Raw genomic sequence first — 20,153 nt, 5'->3', positions numbered from 1 at the left:
CAAATGAACGGGCAGATGCATAACAACACTACAGAAACCCAAGAAACAAACGAAGAGGAAGAGCAGTACGAGATAACTGGAAGAGAGGGACATGGGACTAGTAAAGAACAAGAAAAAGAAGAGCAACAGGAAGTAGAAGATCAGGAGGAAAGAATGGAGGAAGAGAAATCAGCGGAAGAAACACTATCAAGGGGAGGAGAACTGATTGTAGTAGAACTGACAGGAGAGGAAGGAATAAAGAACCAAAAGGACAGAGGACTGGGAATAATGCCACGGAGAAAACAACTGAAGGTAATACCTAATTTGGAAATGGCAAAAAGGAAAAGACTTAAGTATTCAGAGAATAAAATTGAGGTGTTGAGTGGGGAAGATGGAGAAGATAATCAAGAATGACTGTTTTTAATTATTTATTTTTGTACAGTATGGTTTTAAATTTTGTATGCTGGAATGCAAGAGGATTAATGAATATGAACAAACTGAAAAATACTCTAGAACTATGCAAGAAAGAAGACATTATTGTATTTCAGGAAACGAACTGGAAAAAGGAGGTAATTGACAATGTCAAAAAGATGTGGAATGGTGAAATGTTTTATAGTAATGGAGATGTAAAGTTAGGAAGTGGAGTGGCGATTTTAATAAGAAATGATATTGACTGCAAAGTGAAAGAAATATATAATGATGGAAAAGGAAAATGTAATGCTGTTGAAATAAGTCACGGGGAAAAAGAGTTTATTTTAATGAATGTTCATGCGCCAACAGAAGAGAAAGAAAAAAGGGAGTTTTTTGAAAACATTAGAGGAATAATAGATAAATGGAAGTCAGTAATAATTGTAGGAGATTTTAACACTGTGTTTAGTAAAAGAGATATAGCGGAGGGAATGGTTTTTAGAACAGACATGGGAAGAAAAGAGCTGGTATCTTTAATGGAAGAAAGAAACATGACTGATGTGTGGAGGGAGAGACATGAAAACAAAAAAGAATTTACTAGAAGGAGCTTGGTTGGTAACTTTTTGAATCAAACGAGAATTGATTTTATTTTAAGTACAAGGGATATAGATTATTTTATTGATGATATTGTTTATAGTGACACTAGTTTTAGTGATCACAAGATGATAAGGTGGAAAATAGATTTTAACAAGGAGGATAAAGGACCAGGGGTGTGGATTTTAAATTCTGGAATTTTAAAAGATGAGAATTACAAATTGGGAATATATGATTTAATGGAACAGGAAAAGAAGGATGGCATGTATGGGGAAGACAAACGAATATGGTGGGAAAATGTAAAATATGAAATAAAGAAGTATTCAATTGAATTTAGTAAAGGTATGAGAAAAGCCAAAAATGCTAAAGAACAGGGAATTAGAGAAAGTTTAAGAAAAGAAACAAAGGAAAAGGTAATGGATATTCAAAAAATAGTAGAGTTAGAAGAGAAGCTTAAGAAAATGGAAGAGGAAAAATGTCAAGGGGCAAGACTAAGGAGCAAAGCTAGATACACAATAGAAGGGGAAAAATGTACTAAATTTTTTTTTGACCTAGAAAGAAGAAGGGGAAGGGCAGATACAATAAAAGAACTAAAAAACAAAGATGAAGAGTCCATAATAGGAACAGAGTTACTCTTAAATGAAGTAAGGATTTTTTATGAAGACTTGTTTAGAGAGGAAGGTATAGAAGAGGAAAACAAAAATTACTTACTGCAACATATCAAAGCGAGAGTAGAAGAAGAAGACAAAAAAGACTGTGACGAGGAAATAAAGGAAGAAGAGATAATACAAGCGATAGAAAGTCTAAAAAGTAACAAAAGTCCGGGAATAGATGGAATAGTGAATGAATTTTATAAGATTTTTAAGAAGGAAATAAGTAAGATCTTAAAAGAAGTGTATGATGAAATATTTAAGAAAAAAGAGCTGGATCAAAGAATGAGTATGGGACTAATGAAGTTGATTTATAAAAGAAAAGGTGATAATAAGAGTTTGAAGAATTATAGGCCGATTACAATGTTGAATGCAGATTTGAAGATTTTAGCTAAAATTGTATCAAGTAGATTGAAGAATGTCTTACCAAAAATAATTGAGACAAACCAGGCCTACGGGGTGACAGGGAGGGATATAGCGGATACAACAAGTGGTATACGAGACATAATGAGTATTTTAAAGGAAAATAATAGGAAAGGATATATAATTAGCCTAGACTTCGAGAAGGCTTTCGATAGAGTGGAGCATGAGTTTTTATTTTCGATTTTAGATCATTTTGGTTTTGGGGAGAATTTTAAAGAGTGGTTAAGGATTTTATATAGAAATATAATGACAAGAGTAAAATGTAACGGCTTTTTAACCAATCCTTTTAATGTCACAAGATCCATTAGACAAGGATGTCCATTATCAGCACAGCTATATACGCTGATAGCAGAACCACTAGGGATGTTAATTCAAAAAGATAAAGAAATAAAAGGGATAAAAATTGAGGAGGGACTAGAAGAAACAAAAGTATTTCAATATGCAGATGACACTACACTAATTGTGGAAGATTATAAAAGTGTTGAAAATGTAATGGAAAGGGTGACAAGGTTTTGTAAAGGTACAGGAGCAAAAGTAAATGAGGAAAAAACTGTTTATATGAGATTTGGAGAAGTGTCTGATTTAAAAGAGGTTCTGGGTTTTAAAGAAGTACAAGAAATGAAGATTTTAGGAGTAACGCTAGGTAAAGATGAGAAGAGTGCAACAGACAGAATGTGGGAAGAGGTTATAGGTGCAATGAAAAACAGATTGAATTTTTGGCAAAAAAGAATTTTGAATTTGAAAGGGAAGGTTTTAATAGCGAACGTTTTAATGTTAACCAAAATGTGGTACATTTTATCAGTGGTTTCAATGCCAAAATGGGTGGAAAAAAGAGTAAAAGAATATATTATGGATTTTATATGGGAGAAAAAACCCCCAAGAATAGCATACCACACACTCATTGGAAGGCCAGAAGAGGGAGGGTTGGGACTTGTTGATATAGAATTAAAAAAGAAAAGTATGAGAGTGAAGGTGGTTAAAAAATATTTGGACATGGATAAAAAGGGAGATTGGAAAATTACAATGAAACATTTTTTAGCAAAATGTGGGAATGTATTTTTAAATGATAACATTTTATGGATGAAACTCAAAAATTGGATGATGGAGGGGATACCAAATTTTTATAAAGAGGTTTTAGTTGCTTGGGGTTTTTTTCTCAAGGAGATTGATTTTAAGCCATTTGGGAGAAAAACGGTCCTCAATCAACCTATTTTCTTGAACAGTAACATTGTTTTTAATGGACAAGTTTTATTTTTTTAAGAAATGGTGGGAAGTAGGGATAAGGCAAGTCAAAGATGTGTTGTATGAATTTAAAGATGGATTTTTGCCGTTACAAGTGATCATAGATGCTATGGAAGAAGAAAAAGAAGAATATAGTGTGGCTAGTCTGGAAAAACAATATGATGAAGTTAAAAGTGCAGTACCAAAAGAGTGGTTGGAAGAAATTAAAAAAAGAGAAGAAACAGAAAGCAAAGTTGATGTGTATATGAAAATGGAAGACAAAATGGTGGATTTGAGATTGTGTAATGTAAGGATGTTTTATCAATGTCTTAAAAAATATATTTTTAAGAAACCCAATGCAAATCAAATGTGGTTGAGACATTTTAATGGAATTGAAGAGAATGATATTTGGAAGAATATAAGAAGTGGGATTGGAAGTACAGATTTGGAGTGTCTAGACTATTTTATCAGACATAATGTGATTTTTTCGGAAATGAGGCTTTGTATAATGGGGAAGGAAAGTGATGCCATTTGTAAAATATGTAAAAAACTGGATGAAGGTATTCTACATTTGTTTTTATTTTGTGAAAAATTGGAAACATTTTTTCAAATGTTAAAGAAAATGATTAAGAGTTTAAGGGATGGGAAAGAAGAGAGTGACTGGAATCAAACTTTAATTTTGGGAGTGAAGGAAAAATGCAAGAATAAAAAAGTGATAGAGTTGTTATTGGTTTTGGCGAAAAGTGCTATATGGAAAAGGAGGAATTTAGGAAAGAGTAAAGGGTGTGTATTAGATCTGTGGAGATTATTTAAATGTAAGGTTGATGAGTACATTTTAACACTGTGGAATTATTTTAAAATGGAAAAAAAAGAGATGCTGTTTTACAAAATATTTTCAAAACAAGTGGAGGAAGTGTTAAAAGGAAATGGGATTGAAATGCCAGAAAATTGATGTTTTGATTTTGATGTATTTTGTGGATGATGAATTGTATATGCTCAAATGTAATTTAATTGTCATTTTTATTTCATTCATGTAATGAATTTTAAACTTGTATAATAATAATAAAAAAAAAGAGCGCCCGATCTCGTCTGATCTCAGAAGCAAAGCAGCGTCGGGCCTGGTTAGTACTTGGATGGGAGACCGCCTGGGAATACCAGGTGCTGTAACCTTTTGCCTTTTCTTCACTATTTATATAAAATGCTGGCTTTTAGAAAGACGTGTTTTACCGCTCTATTTATTACAATCATTTAAATGTATTATAGAGTGTTAAGTGTTTTACATGTTTTTTTAGGCCATTTTATTGCTCTTAACATTTTAAGTGTGTGTGTGTCTTAAATAAATGGATGGTTGGCCTGCCATGTGACTAGACACATGACAGGAAGCAGGAAGTACAACTGTATAAGAGAGCAGCATGACAAACAAAGGACAGTCACCAAACTGTTGGATTAAGGAGTTTGCTAATTTTAGAGCTCACCCTTTCCATTCACCACCTGCAAACTTTGGATTACACTTTCTGTGGATTGTATATACAATGGTGGACACTCACTTTGGACTTATCAACACACTGGGATTCTTGGACTGTTTTTAGGGTATGGACAAATGAACTGTATTCTTTTAACAGCATTTACCTAGTTTTATCGTGTTGTTTTAAAGTCTTTTATGTGAAACTTGTATAAAAACCAAATCTATTTAAACCAATCTTCTTTTATGTCTCATTCTTTTAACCACTAGTCATCTCTCACAGTTAATTCTGACCCCATTTTAATCTTGTAACTCTGGATGGGAGACCGCCTGGGAATACCAGGTGCTGTAAGCTTTTGCCTTTTCTTCACTATTTATATAATATGATGGCTTTTACGGAGGCTGATCTATAAATAACCCACTTTTTGGAGCAGTCCTCGCTTACGGCCATACTGCGCTGAGAGCGCCCGATCTCGTCTGATCTCGGAAGCAAAGCAGCGTCGGGCCTGGTTAGTACTTGGATGGGAGACCGCCTGGGAATACCAGGTGCTGTAAGCTTTTGCCTTTTCTTCACTATTTATATAATATGCTGGCTTTTAGAAAGACGTGTTTTACCGCTCGATTTATTACAATCATTTAAATGTATTATAGAGTGTTAAGTGTTTTACATGTTTTTTTAGGCCATTTTATTGCTCTTAACATTTTAAGTGTGTGTGTGTCTTAAATAAATGGATGGTTGGCCTGCCATGTGACTAGACACATGACAGGAAGCAGGAAGTACAACTGTATAAGAGAGCAGCATGACAAACAAAGGACAGTCACCAAACTGTTGGATTAAGGAGTTTGCTAATTTTAGAGCTCACCTTTCCATTCACCACCTGCAAACTTTGGATTACACTTTCTGTGGATTGTATATACAATGGTGGACACTCACATTGGACTTATCAACACACTGGGATTCTTGGACTGTTTTTAGGGTATGGACAAATGAACTGTATTCTTTTAACAGCATTTACCTAGTTTTATCGTGTTGTTTTAAAGTCTTTTATGTGAACCTTGTATATAAACCAAATCTATTTAAACCAATCTTCTTTTATGTCTCATTCTTTTAACCACTAGTCATCTCTCACAGTTAAATCTGACCCCATTTTAATCTTGTAACTCTGGATGGGAGACCGCCTGGGAATACCAGGTGCTGTAAGCTTTTGCCTTTTCTTCACTATTTATATAATATGATGGCTTTTACGGAGGCTGATCTATAAATAACCCACTTTTTGGAGCAGTCCTCGCTTACGGCCATACTGCGCTGAGAGCGCCCGATCTCGTCTGATCTCGGAAGCAAAGCAGCGTCGGGCCTGGTTAGTACTTGGATGGGAGACCGCCTGGGAATACCAGGTGCTGTAAGCTTTTGCCTTTTCTTCACTATTTATATAATATGATGGCTTTTACGGAGGCTGATCTATAAATAGCCCACTTTTTGGAGCAGTACTCGCTTGCGGCCATACTGCGCTGAGAGTGCCCGATCTCGTCTGATCTCGGAAGCAAAGCAGCGTCGGGCCTGGTTAGTACTTAGATGGGAGACTGCCTGGGAATACCAGGTGCTGTAAGCTTTTGCCTTTTCTTCACTATTTATATAATATGCTGGCTTTTAGAAAGACGTGTTTTACCGCTCGATTTATTACAATCATTTAAATGTATTATAGAGTGTTAAGTGTTTTACATGTTTTTTTAGGCCATTTTATTGCTCTTAACATTTTAAGTGTGTGTGTGTCTTAAATAAATGGATGGTTGGCCTGCCATGTGACTAGACACATGACAGGAAGCAGGAAGTACAACTGTATAAGAGAGCAGCATGACAAACAAAGGACAGTCACCAAACTGTTGGATTAAGGAGTTTGCTAATTTTAGAGCTCACCTTTCCATTCACCACCTGCAAACTTTGGATTACACTTTCTGTGGATTGTATATACAATGGTGGACACTCACATTGGACTTATCAACACACTGGGATTCTTGGACTGTTTTTAGGGTATGGACAAAGGAACTGTATTCTTTTAACAGCATTTACCTAGTTTTATCGTGTTGTTTTAAAGTCTTTTATGTGAACCTTGTATATAAACCAAATCTATTTAAACCAATCTTCTTTTATGTCTCATTCTTTTAACCACTAGTCATCTCTCACAGTTAAATCTGACCCCATTTTAATCTTGTAACTCTGGATGGGAGACCGCCTGGGAATACCAGGTGCTGTAAGCTTTTGCCTTTTCTTCACTATTTATATAATATGATGGCTTTTACGGAGGCAGATCTATAAATAACCCACTTTTTGGAGCAGTCCTCGCTTACGGCCATACCACCTTGAGCGCTCCCTAGTGGTGACAGGAAGTGGTACAGTGAGAGAAGCAAGGAGGAAGAAGGAGTGTGTTTGTTTGAGTGGAGTAAAGGATTCAATTCTTTTCACATTGTTTGGAAAAACTGCTCCAAAGGAGTGTTTGCGTGTTGGGGGGTCATTTAATCCTCAAACAGTGTCGTGCTGTTTGGGGATAAATACCTCACACAGCAAGGAAAGAGAAATGGCTGGACAACAGGAGACGGGAAGAGGTCGAAACATGCAGGACAAGAGAGATGGAGAGCGCAGCTATGGAAAGGAACTGACGGTGCTGGTGGAGATGGAGGGGGAGGACAGAATCACAATGATGGAACTATTAAAGAGTGTGAAGGAAGAATGCGGAGGAGTGATCGGTTGCAGGTATAAATCTCCAAAAGAGTATGAGTTAACAATGGAAGATATGAAGGCAAAAGGAAAAATTCTGGATGGTTTGAAGATAAAAAACAGTCGTGTAATGGTGAAGGAAGTGGATTGCATGGAGGTGGTTGTTTCTTTCTTAGGACTGCCTATGTATATTCAAGATGAAGAAATATTGAGCAAACTAAAGGATTGGGGAGTAACAGAAGTGTCTAAAATCAAGAGGAGAATGTGGCCGGGAACCGACATCGCGGATGGGACAAGGTTTTTAAAAGTTAAGTTCAATAATGTTGTTAAATCGATGCCCTATTCAACGAAATTTGAGACGCTCGGAGGGACAGAACACTTTAGGGTGATACATGACAAGTGAAGGTTTGCCGTTTGTGTATACAACCGGGACATGTTGTGAGGGACTGCCCGAGCTTTAGGTGTTTTAGATGCGATAAACAAGGACACTATGCAAGAGAGTGCAAAGAGGTGAATTGTGAAGTGTGTGGAATGCGGCCAGGACTGTGCGTGTGTGAAACGCCGGCTATGATGGAAGAAAGGAACGGCGAGGGGATAATGGAAGATCTGTACGAGGAGCTGGAGAGTGAAGAAAAAGAAGAGGAAGAGGTAATTGTTGAAGGAGAGATGAGTCAAAGCACTTGGGGAGAGAAAGAGAGAGCGACAAACAGGGGAGATACTAAGAGTGAGAGCAGCCCAGAGGAGGCGGGCGCGGGGCAACAGATGAGACAGAGAAAGAAGAAAAAAAGAACAGCAGGTAAAGAGATGGATCAGAGAGGTCTGGAGTGTGAAGATGGAAACGGGAAGACGGAAAAAAATGACAATGAAGAAGGTGGTAATGCTAAAAGTCAAGGAGAAAAACATCTGGAGAGAAGAGGAATGAAGAAAGCCGAAGGGGGAGGAAAGGAGAAAGAAATGATAGAAAATCCTGTGAAAAACGGAGAGGAAGACATGGATACATGTGAGGGGAAAGGTATATTGAAAAAAAGAAAGAAGGAAAGACTGGAGGAGCAAAAGGCAGAAAGTAAGAGTTTGATTTAATTGGAATGAGTATAAATCCCTTAAAAACTGTGATAATCATTATGTGGGGTATTTTGCACATTGCGTGTCTGAACAGTAACGGGCTAAGAGACCTAAAAAAGTTTGAGAGGGTGAAGAGACTGTTAAAAGCTGATGTGCTATGCCTACAAGAGACGCATTGGACAGGGGATATAATGGACAATATAAAAAAGAGTTGGGAGGGGGAAATTTATGTGAGTCATGGAAATGTAAAAGCATGTGGAGTGGCGATTTTGATAAAAAGAGACAGAGTGAAAAATGTGAAACAAATTTATAAAGATGGAAATGGGAGAATGCTAGGACTTGAATTTAAGTTTTGTAATGAAATGTTTAGGCTTATAAACATTTATGCACCGAATATTGACAGAAAAGAAGTCTTTAAGGAAATGAAGACACAATGGAAAGAGAAGTGTATAGTAGTTGGGGATTTCAACGTGTGGTGCACGAGACTGGATGCTTCCAGTAGTGCTAATTTTAAATCTGATGGGTCAAGAAAGTTCTTAACAGAGTGGATGCAGAATGAAGACATAGTAGATGTGTGGAGGGAAGAGAATCCATATAAAAGAGAATTTTCGAGAAGACAAATGGTGATGGGTAATTTGAAACAGAGTCGTATAGATTTATGTTTGGCAAAAAGAGAAATGTTAAAATATGTTAAAAATGTGAAATATAAGTTTGTCAGTTTAAGTGATCATGCTGTGATGACAGTCAAGATGGGTGTAAGTGAAGAGGAGAGGGGAGGGGGTTTGTGGTGTCTGAATGCAAATCTGTTAAATGAAGAGGCATATAAAGAAAATATTGTAAAATGTATAAATTATGAAATGCAGAATTCTCTATTTGAGGAAAATGTATGTGAATGGTGGGAGGGAATGAAAGAGAAAATTAAAAAAAGAAGTATTAGGTATTCAAAACAAAGAGATTTTATGAGGAGGAGTAAAGCAGAAGCTTTGGAAAATGCATTAAAAGGGGAAGCGGAAAAAATAGAAAATAATCCTGAGTACAGTGAAGAGTGCTTTTGGAGGTTAAAAACAGAATTAGAGGAGTATGAAAAGGAAAAAAGCAAGGGAGCTATAATAAGAAGTAGAGCTCAGTATGCTTTAGAGGGAGAAAGAAGTACAAAATTCTTCCTAAATTTAGAAAATAAAAAGCAGAGGAGAAAACACATTGTAGAGTTAGAAAATAGAAAAGGCGATAAAATAAATGATTTTGTTGGGATAATAGGAGAAGTGGAGAATTTTTATAGGGAATTATTCAAGAAAGAGGGTGTAAAACAAGAATGTGTGGATGAAGTCTTGAGTACTGTGAACGTGAAGCTAGACGAGGATGAGAAGAATATGTGCGAAAGAGATATAGGTATTGAAGAAATAAAAGATGCAATAAATCAGACAAAAAAGAATAAAAGTCCGGGCTCGGATGGTTTGACACATGAATTCTATAAGGCCTTCATAGGGACCCTAGCACCAATACTGCTAAGGTTGTATAAAGGTATGGAGGAGAGAGGGGAAATGCCGAGATCCATGGGCTTAGGAATAATAACTATCTTATATAAAAATAAAGGAAATCCATTGAAGTTGGAAAATTATAGGCCTTTGAGTCTGCTTAATTCGGATTATAAAATTTTAACAAAAGTAATAGCCAATAGAATTAAACAGGTTGTAGGGAGTATTGTGTCGCCTAGCCAAGCATACAGTATAATGGGGAGAGACATTATGGATATCATATGTACAATAAGAGACGTTGTAGAAAACATGGGAAAGGATGGGGAAGGGGGGTTGGTTTTATCTGTGGATTTGAATAAAGCTTTTGATAGAGTGGAGCACAGTTTTATTGAGCAGACAATGGCGAGATATGGGTTTGGAGACAGAATAAGAAAATGGATCAAATTAATATATGACAATGCCCGGAGCTGTGTTAAAATTAATGGGGCATTAACTGACCACTTTCCATTAGAAAGGTCAGTCAGACAAGGGTGCCCATTATCTGCTTTGTTATATTCAATAACAGCGGAGCCGCTGGCATCTTTGATAAAAAGTGATAAAGAAATAAGAGGTATTCAAATTCCTTATGGAGGAGTAAGTGTAATCCACCAATATGCTGATGACACAACTTTTACTGTCAAGGATGTAAAGAGTGTTAAGAGAATAAAAATGCAGATAGAAAAATATGGAAAAGCTTCAGGTGCAAAGATAAATGTTGACAAGTCAGAAATAATAAGTATAGGAGGGGTGGAGATAAAAGGGTCAGATGTTCCATTTAAAATAACGAAAGAGTATTTAAGGATATTAGGAGTGAATATTGGAGTGAATGCGAAAGAGGCTAGAGATGCCACATGGACTGGAGTTTTAAATAAAATAAAACAAGTACTTAATTTCTGGAGGCAAAGAGAATTGAGATTAAGAGGAAAGGTAGTTGTGGCTAATTCGTTAATACTCACTAAATGCAATTATGTGATGGGAGCAATTGACATGCCAGATTGGGTTTTGAACGGAATAAAAGAGGCTGTGAATAATTTTGTGTGGGGAGGTAAAGGAATTAAAATATCAACAAAAACACTGATAGCAGACTATAAGGAGGGAGGTCTGAGGTTGATAGACTTAGAGGTTAAGAGGAAAGCAATAAGAGTTAAAACAATAAAAAATATTTATGTGACAAAGTACAGTATGGGTGGAAGGGATATATGGAATTTTTTTTAAATAAAGGTGGAGGATGTGGTGAGGAAGGACTGTTTATGGCTTTTAAAAAACCTATGACTGAGAAAATGCCAATGTTTTATCAAGAAGTATTTAGTGCTTGGGCTGAGTTTTTGGTTAATGTTAATTATGAATGTGACAATATAAATCAAGTACTTGACCAGCCATTATTTCTGAATCCAAAAATTAAAAGGGGAGGGAAAATGCTTTATAATAAGTTGTTTATGAGGGCGGGAGTTAGGAAAGTGAAAGACATGGCATATGAATATGTTAAAGGTTTTTTCCAAATAGAGCTATATATGATTGTGTAGTAGGATGGGATGATGAAATTGAGAAATCTAAAGTGGATTGTGAATGTGAAAACATTAAAACAAGCCTACCAGAAGGGTGGGTGCAAAGGATTGAGAAAGAGACTGTAAAAATAGGAGATTGGGGATTTCCTGAAATGTATGTTATAGATAAAAAGGGAAAAAAGTTTTTGTGTCAGTTAAATGTGAAAACATGTTATAAGATGATGGTGAAAAAGGAAATCAAAATGCCTGCCTCTGAGGTGGTTTGGCCAAGGGTATTCCCTGGAATAAATGTAAAGACAATTTGGAGGAATTTAAATGTGAAATACAATGGACTGGATTGTGAAAACCTGGACTTTAAATTAAGGCATAATAGAATATATACAAAGGTGGTGATTCATCAAATGAACAAAAATGTAAAACGAGAATGTGATGTATGTGGGACAGAGCCAGAAACATTAATGCACATTTTTTTTGAATGCAAAGAGTTGGAAGCATTTCATACAGAACTAAAAGTGTTGGTGAAAAAAGGAACGGGGAAAGATGTGATAGGGGATGAATGGAGAAAGCTGTTTTTGTTTGGGATAAACATGAATAAAAAGGATAGGAAAGTGAATTTATGGAACTTTGTATTAAGTAATGCAAGATATGCGATATGGGTAAGGAGGAATATGGCGTATTATGATAAGAAAAAAGTGGATGTAAGGGCAATGTTCAAGACGATTTTAAGGAAAAATGTGTATTTGATGTGGAAATGTTTGCCTAAAGAGGAATTTGAAAAGGCTTTTGTGGAAGGCAATGAGCTGGTTTGTATAGAAGAGGGAAAAGGGTTATGTATAAAATTTTGATAAATATGATTTACGATGAGTCTTGCATCAAAATGTCATTGTTTTGATTTGGGTTTGTGGTTTGTATTTATGTTGTGTTTTTGAAGTGATATACACATGTCATAAGTTTGAAGATGTAAAGATGTGAAATTGAATTATTTTTGTCATGTAAATATTTATTTTGTACTTTTTGATAATAAAAAAAAAAAAAAAAAAAAAAAAAATCACGTTCGCCTCTCACGCGAAAGGTCCCCAGTTCGAAACTGGGTGGAAACAGGTACTGGCTTTTTCCAAAATTGCTTAAGCCAGGCTCTGCTGCATTCTTAGTCAACACTACAAAGGCCTCTTCTGCCAAGTAGTGTTAAAAGAAGAGAGGCTCCCCGTCAGGTTTCTGTAGTGGTCATCACGTTTGCTTTACACGCGAAAGGTCCTCGGTTCCAAACTGAGCGGAAACAGCTTTTTGCCTTGGACGTAAAACATTAATTGTTTACATCGTCAGACGAGAGATTTAGTAATCTTTTCCTTTATAGGTTTTTCAACAAGCGATCACCACGAGAATGCTGGCTGTCTTCTCTGCACAAGTTTCTGTAGTGTAATGGTTATCACGTTCACCTCACACACAAAAGGTCCCCAGTTTGAAACTGTTTTGAAACAGCTGTTGGCTTTTTCCAAAATTGTTTAAGTAGGGATCTACTGCTTTCTTCGTAAACACTACAAATGCCTTCTGCCAAGTGGATTTACCGAGCAGAAACAGAGTTTCTCTTTTGTGGGAAAACATGAAATGTTTGCAAAGTCAGGTGAGGTGTTTAATTATCTTTTCCTTAGTTCGCTCTTCCACAAGCGATCACCAGGAGATTGCTGGCAGTCGTCTCTGCGAAGGATTCTATAGTGTAGTGGTTGTCACGTTTGCCGCATGCGAAAGGTCACCAGTTCGAAACTTGGTGGTAACAGCTGGTGGCTTTTTCCAAAATTGCTTAAGTAGGGATCTGTTGCTTTCTTCGTCAACACTACAAAGGCCTTCTGCCAAGCCGAGTTAAAAGAACGGTGTACCCTAATCAAGTTTCTGTAGTGTAGTGGTCATCACGTTCGCCTAACACGCGAAAGGTCCTCGGTTCGAAACCGAGCAGAAACAGTGTTTCTCTTTTGTTGGTAAACATGAACTGTTTGCAAAGTCAGGGGAGGGATTTAGTTATCTTTTCCTTTATTCGTTTTACAGCAAGCGATCACCAGGAGATTGCTGGCTGTGTACTTTTTGCAAGTTTCCATAGTGTAGTGGTTATCACGTTCGCCTCACACGCGAAAGGTCCCCAGTTTGAAACTGGGTGGAAACAGGTACTGACTTTTTCCAAAATTGCTTAAGCCAGGCTCTGCTGCATTCTTAGTCAACACTACAAAGGCCTCTTCTGCCAAGTAGTGTTAAAAGAAGAGTGGCTCCCCGTCAGGTTTCTGTAGTGGTCATCACGTTCGCTTTACACGCGAAAGGTCCTCGGTTCCAAACTGAGCGGAAACAGCTTTTTGCCTTGAACGTAAAACATTAATTGTTTGCATCGTCAGACGAGAGATTTAGTAATCTTTTCCTTTATAGGTTTTTCAACAAGCGATCACCACGAGAATGCTGGCTGTCTTCTCTGCACAAGTTTCTGTAGTGTAATGGTTATCACGTTTACCTCACACACAAAAGGTCCCCAGTTTGAAACTGTTTTGAAACAGCTGTTGGCTTTTTCCAAAATTGTTTAAGTAGGGATCTACTGCTTTCTTCGTAAACACTACAAATGCCTTCTGCCAAGTGGATTTACCGAGCAGAAACAGAGTTTCTCTTTTGTGGGAAAACATGAAATGTTTGCAAAGTCAGGTGAGGTGTTTAATTATCTTTTCCTTAGTTCGCTCTTCCACAAGCGATCACCAGGAGATTGCTGGCAGTCGTCTCTGCGAAGGATTCCATAGTGTAGTGGTTGTCACGTTTGCCGCATGCGAAAGGTCCCCAGTTCGAAACTTGGTGGTAACAGCTGGTGGCTTTTTCCAAAATTGCTTAAGTAGGGATCTGTTGCTTTCTTCGTCAACACTACAAAGGCCTTCTGCCAAGCCGAGTTAAAAGAACGGTGGACCCTAATCAAGTTTCTGTAGTGTAGTGGTCATCACGTTCGCCTAACACGCGAAAGGTCCTCGGTTCGAAACCGAGCAGAAACAGTGTTTCTATTTTGTTGATAAACATGAACTGTTTACAAAGTCAGGGGAGGGATTTAGTTATCTTTTCCTTTATTCGTTTTACAGCAAGCGATCACCAGGAGATTGCTGACTGTGTACTTTTTGCAAGTTTCCATAGTGTAGTGGTTATCACGTTCGCCTCACACGCGAAAGGTCCCCAGTTCGAAACTGGGTGGAAACAGGTACTGGCTTTTTCCAAAATTGCTTAAGCCAGGCTCTGCTGCATTCTTAGTCAACACTACAAAGGCCTCTTCTGCCAAGTAGTGTTAAAAGAAGAGAGGCTCCCCGTCAGGTTTCTGTAGTGGTCATCACGTTTGCTTTACACGCGAAAGGTCCTCGGTTCCAAACTGAGCGGAAACAGCTTTTTGCCTTGGACGTAAAACATTAATTGTTTGCATCGTCAGACGAGAGATTTAGTAATCTTTTCCTTTATAGGTTTTTCAACAAGTGATCACCACGAGAATGCTGGCTGTCTTCTCTGCACAAGTTTCTGTAGTGTAATGGTTATCACGTTCACCTCACACACAAAAGGTCCCCAGTTTGAAACTGTTTTGAAACAGCTGTTGGCTTTTTCCAAAATTGTTTAAGTAGGGATCTACTGCTTTCTTCGTAAACACTACAAATGCCTTCTGCCAAGTGGATTTACCGAGCAGAAACAGAGTTTCTCTTTTGTGGGAAAACATGAAATGTTTGCAAAGTCAGGTGAGGTGTTTAATTATCTTTTCCTTAGTTCGCTCTTCCACAAGCGATCACCAGGAGATTGCTGGCAGTCGTCTCTGCGAAGGATTCCATAGTGTAGTGGTTGTCACGTTTGCCGCATGCGAAAGGTCACCAGTTCGAAACTTGGTGGTAACAGCTGGTGGCTTTTTCCAAAATTGCTTAAGTAGGGATCTGTTGCTTTCTTCGTCAACACTACAAAGGCCTTCTGCCAAGCCGAGTTAAAAGAACGGTGGACCCTAATCAAGTTTCTGTAGTGTAGTGGTCATCACGTTCGCCTAACACGCGAAAGGTCTTCGGTTCGAAACCGAGCAGAAACAGTGTTTCTCTTTTGTTGGTAAACATGAACTGTTTGCAAAGTCAGGGGAGGGATTTAGTTATCTTTTCCTTTATTCGTTTTACAGCAAGCGATCACCAGGAGATTGCTGGCTGTGTACTTTTTGCAAGTTTCCATAGTGTAGTGGTTATCACGTTCGCCTCACACGCGAAAGGTCCCCAGTTCGAAACTGGGTGGAAACAGGTACTGGCTTTTTCCAAAATTGCTTAAGCCAGGCTCTGCTGCATTCTTAGTCAACACTACAAAGGCCTCTTCTGCCAAGTAGTGTTAAAAGAAGAGAGGCTCCCCGTCAGGTTTCTGTAGTGGTCATCACGTTTGCTTTACACGCGAAAGGTCCTCGGTTCCAAACTGAGCGGAAACAGCTTTTTGCCTTGGACGTAAAACATTAATTGTTTGCATCGTCAGACGAGAGATTTAGTAATCTTTTCCTTTATAGGTTTTTCAACAAGCGATCACCACGAGATTGCTGGCTGTCTTCTCTGCACAAGTTTCTGTAGTGTAATGGTTATCACGTTCACCTCACACACAAAAGGTCCCCAGTTTGAAACTGTTTTGAAACAGCTGTTGGCTTTTTCCAAAATTGTTTAAGTAGGGATCTACTGCTTTCTTCGTAAACACTACAAATGCCTTCTGCCAAGTGGATTTACCGAGCAGAAACAGAATTTCTCTTTTGTGGGAAAACATGAAATGTTTGCAAAGTCAGGTGAGGTGTTTAATTATCTTTTCCTTAGTTCGCTCTTCCACAAGCGATCACCAGGAGATTGCTGGCAGTCGTCTCTGCGAAGGATTCCATAGTGTAGTGGTTGTCACGTTTGCCGCATGCGAAAGGTCCCCAGTTCGAAACTTGGTGGTAACAGCTGGTGGCTTTTTCCAAAATTGCTTAAGTAGGGATCTGTTGCTTTCTTCGTCAACACTACAAAGGCCTTCTGCCAAGCCGAGTTAAAAGAACGGTGGACCCTAATCAAGTTTCTGTAGTGTAGTGGTCATCACGTTCGCCTAACACGCGAAAGGTCCTCGGTTCGAAACCGAGCAGGAACAGTGTTTCTCTTTCGTGGGTAAACATGAACTGTTTGCAAAGTCAGGGGAGGGATTTAGTTATCTTTTCCTTTATTCGTTTTACAGCAAGCGATCACCAGGAGATTGCTGGCTGTGTATTTTTTGCAAGTTTCCATAGTGTAGTGGTTATCACGTTCGCCTCATACGCGAAAGGTCCCCAGTTCGAAACTGGGTGGAAACAGATACTGGCTTTTTCCAAAATTGCTTAAGCCAGGCTCTGCTGCATTCTTAGTCAACACTACAAAGGCCTCTTCTGCCAAGTAGTGTTAAAAGAAGAGAGGCTCCCCGTCAGGTTTCTGTAGTGGTCATCACGTTTGCTTTACACGCGAAAGGTCCTCGGTTCCAAACTGAGCGGAAACAGCTTTTTGCCTTGGACGTAAAACATTAATTGTTTGCATCGTCAGACGAGAGATTTAGTAATCTTTTCCTTTATAGGTTTTTCAACAAGCGATCACCACGAGAATGCTGGCTGTCTTCTCTGCACAAGTTTCTGTAGTGTAATGGTTATCACGTTCACCTCACACACAAAAGGTCCCCAGTTTGAAACTGTTTTGAAACAGCTGTTGGCTTTTTCCAAAATTGTTTAAGTAGGGATCTACTGCTTTCTTCGTAAACACTACAAATGCCTTCTGCCAAGTGGATTTACCGAGCAGAAACAGAGTTTCTCTTTTGTGGGAAAACATGAAATGTTTGCAAAGTCAGGTGAGGTGTTTAATTATCTTTTCCTTAGTTCGCTCTTCCACAAGCGATCACCAGGAGATTGCTGGCAGTCGTCTCTGCGAAGGATTCCATAGTGTAGTGGTTGTCACGTTTGCCGCATGCGAAAGGTCACCAGTTCGAAACTTGGTGGTAACAGCTGGTGGCTTTTTCCAAAATTGCTTAAGTAGGGATCTGTTGCTTTCTTCGTCAACACTACAAAGGCCTTCTGCCAAGCCGAGTTAAAAGAACGGTGGACCCTAATCAAGTTTCTGTAGTGTAGTGGTCATCACGTTCGCCTAACACGCGAAAGGTCCTCGGTTCGAAACCGAGCAGAAACAGTGTTTCTCTTTTGTTGGTAAACATGAACTGTTTGCAAAGTCAGGGGAGGGATTTAGTTATCTTTTCCTTTATTCGTTTTACAGCAAGCGATCACCAGGAGATTGCTGGCTGTGTACTTTTTGCAAGTTTCCATAGTGTAGTGGTTATCACGTTCGCCTCACACGCGAAAGGTCCCCAGTTCGAAACTGGGTGGAAACAGGTACTGGCTTTTTCCAAAATTGCTTAAGCCAGGCTCTGCTGCATTCTTAGTCAACACTACAAAGGCCTCTTCTGCCAAGTAGTGTTAAAAGAAGAGAGGCTCCCCGTCAGGTTTCTGTAGTGGTCATCACGTTTGCTTTACACGCGAAAGGTCCTCGGTTCCAAACTGAGCGGAAACAGCTTTTTGCCTTGGACGTAAAACATTAATTGTTTGCATCGTCAGACGAGAGATTTAGTAATCTTTTCCTTTATAGGTTTTTCAACAAGCGATCACCACGAGATTGCTGGCTGTCTTCTCTGCACAAGTTTCTGTAGTGTAATGGTTATCACGTTCACCTCACACACAAAAGGTCCCCAGTTTGAAACTGTTTTGAAACAGCTGTTGGCTTTTTCCAAAATTGTTTAAGTAGGGATCTACTGCTTTCTTCGTAAACACTACAAATGCCTTCTGCCAAGTGGATTTACCGAGCAGAAACAGAATTTCTCTTTTGTGGGAAAACATGAAATGTTTGCAAAGTCAGGTGAGGTGTTTAATTATCTTTTCCTTAGTTCGCTCTTCCACAAGCGATCACCAGGAGATTGCTGGCAGTCGTCTCTGCGAAGGATTCCATAGTGTAGTGGTTGTCACGTTTGCCGCATGCGAAAGGTCCCCAGTTCGAAACTTGGTGGTAACAGCTGGTGGCTTTTTCCAAAATTGCTTAAGTAGGGATCTGTTGCTTTCTTCGTCAACACTACAAAGGCCTTCTGCCAAGCCGAGTTAAAAGAACGGTGGACCCTAATCAAGTTTCTGTAGTGTAGTGGTCATCACGTTCGCCTAACACGCGAAAGGTCCTCGGTTCGAAACCGAGCAGGAACAGTGTTTCTCTTTCGTGGGTAAACATGAACTGTTTGCAAAGTCAGGGGAGGGATTTAGTTATCTTTTCCTTTATTCGTTTTACAGCAAGCGATCACCAGGAGATTGCTGGCTGTGTATTTTTTGCAAGTTTCCATAGTGTAGTGGTTATCACGTTCGCCTCATACGCGAAAGGTCCCCAGTTCGAAACTGGGTGGAAACAGCTACTGGCTTTCTCCAAAATTACTTAAACCAGGCTCTGCTGCATTCTTAGTCAACACTACAAAGGCCTCTTCTGCCAAGTAGTGTTAAAAGAAGAGTGGCTCCCCGTCAGGTTTCTGTAGTGGTCATCACGTTCGCTTTACACGCGAAAGGTCCTCGGTTCCAAACTGAGCGGAAACAGCTTTTTGCCTTGAACGTTAAACATTAATTGTTTGCATCGTCAGACGAGAGATTTAGTAATCTTTTCCTTTATAGGTTTTTCAACAAGCGATCACCACGAGATTGCTGGCTGTCTTCTCTGCACAAGTTTCTGTAGTGTAATGGTTATCACGTTCACCTCACACAAGAAAGGTCCCCAGATTGAAACTGTTTTGAAACAGCTGTTGGCTTTTTCCAAAATTGTTTAAGTAGGGATCTACTGCTTTCTTCGTAAACACTACAAATGCCTTCTGCCAAGTGGATTTACCGAGCAGAAACAGAGTTTCTCTTTTGTGGGAAAACATGAAATGTTTGCAAAGTCAGGTGAGGTGTTTAATTATCTTTTCCTTAGTTCGCTCTTCCACAAGCGATCACCAGGAGATTGCTGGCAGTCGTCTCTGCGAAGGATTCCATAGTGTTGTGGTTGTCACGTTTGGCTCATGCGAAAGGTCCCCAGTTCGAAACTTGGTGGTAACAGCTGGTGGCTTTTTCCAAAATTGCTTAAGTAGGGATCTGTTGCTTTCTTCGTCAACACTACAAAGGCCTTCTGCCAAGCCGAGTTAAAAGAACGGTGGACCCTAATCAAGTTTCTGTAGTGTAGTGGTCATCACGTTCGCCTAACACGCGAAAGGTCCTCGGTTCGAAACCGAGCAGAAACAGTGTTTCTCTTTTGTTGGTAAACATGAACTGTTTGCAAAGTCAGGGGAGGGATTTAGTTATCTTTTCCTTTATTCGTTTTACAGCAAGCGATCACCAGGAGATTGCTGGCTGTGTACTATTTGCAAGTTTCCATAGTGTAGTGGTTATCACGTTCGCCTCACACGCGAAAGGTCCCCAGTTCGAAACTGGATGGAAACAGGTACTGACTTTTTCCAAAATTGCTTAAGCCAGGCTCTGCTGCATTCTTAGTCAACACTACAAAGGCCTCTTCTGCCAAGTAGTGTTAAAAGAAGAGAGGCTCCCCGTCAGGTTTCTGTAGTGGTCATCACGTTCGC

At 38.9% G+C, this 20,153-nt stretch overlaps 16 non-coding genes across 16 annotated transcripts; all 16 read left to right on the top strand.

Annotated features, from left to right (window-relative positions):
• Window positions 1–5,176: 5,176 nt before the first annotated feature.
• LOC141314406 (5S ribosomal RNA) lies at window positions 5,177–5,295 on the top strand. The gene has a single exon (XR_012350123.1). It is a non-coding gene; the product is annotated as a 5S ribosomal RNA (ribosomal RNA).
• Window positions 5,296–6,025: 730 nt separating this feature from the next.
• Window positions 6,026–6,144, top strand: LOC141314395 (5S ribosomal RNA). The gene has a single exon (XR_012350122.1). It is a non-coding gene; the product is annotated as a 5S ribosomal RNA (ribosomal RNA).
• An 84-nt stretch (window positions 6,145–6,228) lies between these two features.
• On the top strand, window positions 6,229–6,347 carry LOC141319220 (5S ribosomal RNA). The gene has a single exon (XR_012353489.1). It is a non-coding gene; the product is annotated as a 5S ribosomal RNA (ribosomal RNA).
• Window positions 6,348–13,414: 7,067 nt separating this feature from the next.
• Window positions 13,415–13,487, top strand: trnav-aac (transfer RNA valine (anticodon AAC)). The gene has a single exon. It is a non-coding gene; the product is annotated as a tRNA-Val (tRNA).
• Window positions 13,488–13,613: 126 nt separating this feature from the next.
• Window positions 13,614–13,686, top strand: trnav-cac (transfer RNA valine (anticodon CAC)). Its single transcript has one exon. It is a non-coding gene; the product is annotated as a tRNA-Val (tRNA).
• A 783-nt stretch (window positions 13,687–14,469) lies between these two features.
• trnav-aac (transfer RNA valine (anticodon AAC)) lies at window positions 14,470–14,542 on the top strand. The gene has a single exon. It is a non-coding gene; the product is annotated as a tRNA-Val (tRNA).
• A 126-nt stretch (window positions 14,543–14,668) lies between these two features.
• Window positions 14,669–14,741, top strand: trnav-cac (transfer RNA valine (anticodon CAC)). Its single transcript has one exon. It is a non-coding gene; the product is annotated as a tRNA-Val (tRNA).
• Window positions 14,742–15,723: 982 nt separating this feature from the next.
• Window positions 15,724–15,796, top strand: trnav-cac (transfer RNA valine (anticodon CAC)). Its single transcript has one exon. It is a non-coding gene; the product is annotated as a tRNA-Val (tRNA).
• A 783-nt stretch (window positions 15,797–16,579) lies between these two features.
• Window positions 16,580–16,652, top strand: trnav-aac (transfer RNA valine (anticodon AAC)). Its single transcript has one exon. It is a non-coding gene; the product is annotated as a tRNA-Val (tRNA).
• Window positions 16,653–16,778: 126 nt separating this feature from the next.
• On the top strand, window positions 16,779–16,851 carry trnam-cau (transfer RNA methionine (anticodon CAU)). Its single transcript has one exon. It is a non-coding gene; the product is annotated as a tRNA-Met (tRNA).
• Window positions 16,852–17,634: 783 nt separating this feature from the next.
• On the top strand, window positions 17,635–17,707 carry trnav-aac (transfer RNA valine (anticodon AAC)). Its single transcript has one exon. It is a non-coding gene; the product is annotated as a tRNA-Val (tRNA).
• A 126-nt stretch (window positions 17,708–17,833) lies between these two features.
• On the top strand, window positions 17,834–17,906 carry trnav-cac (transfer RNA valine (anticodon CAC)). Its single transcript has one exon. It is a non-coding gene; the product is annotated as a tRNA-Val (tRNA).
• A 783-nt stretch (window positions 17,907–18,689) lies between these two features.
• On the top strand, window positions 18,690–18,762 carry trnav-aac (transfer RNA valine (anticodon AAC)). Its single transcript has one exon. It is a non-coding gene; the product is annotated as a tRNA-Val (tRNA).
• A 126-nt stretch (window positions 18,763–18,888) lies between these two features.
• Window positions 18,889–18,961, top strand: trnam-cau (transfer RNA methionine (anticodon CAU)). The gene has a single exon. It is a non-coding gene; the product is annotated as a tRNA-Met (tRNA).
• A 783-nt stretch (window positions 18,962–19,744) lies between these two features.
• Window positions 19,745–19,817, top strand: trnav-aac (transfer RNA valine (anticodon AAC)). Its single transcript has one exon. It is a non-coding gene; the product is annotated as a tRNA-Val (tRNA).
• Window positions 19,818–19,943: 126 nt separating this feature from the next.
• On the top strand, window positions 19,944–20,016 carry trnav-cac (transfer RNA valine (anticodon CAC)). Its single transcript has one exon. It is a non-coding gene; the product is annotated as a tRNA-Val (tRNA).
• The last annotated feature ends 137 nt before the right edge of the window (window positions 20,017–20,153 follow it).

Source organism: Garra rufa, chromosome 1 (assembly GCF_049309525.1).
Source record: "Garra rufa chromosome 1, GarRuf1.0, whole genome shotgun sequence".
NCBI lineage: Eukaryota > Metazoa > Chordata > Actinopteri > Cypriniformes > Cyprinidae > Garra > Garra rufa.
The sequence above is the reverse complement of the archived record's forward strand: the minus strand, read 5'-3'. Positions and strand labels throughout refer to the sequence as shown.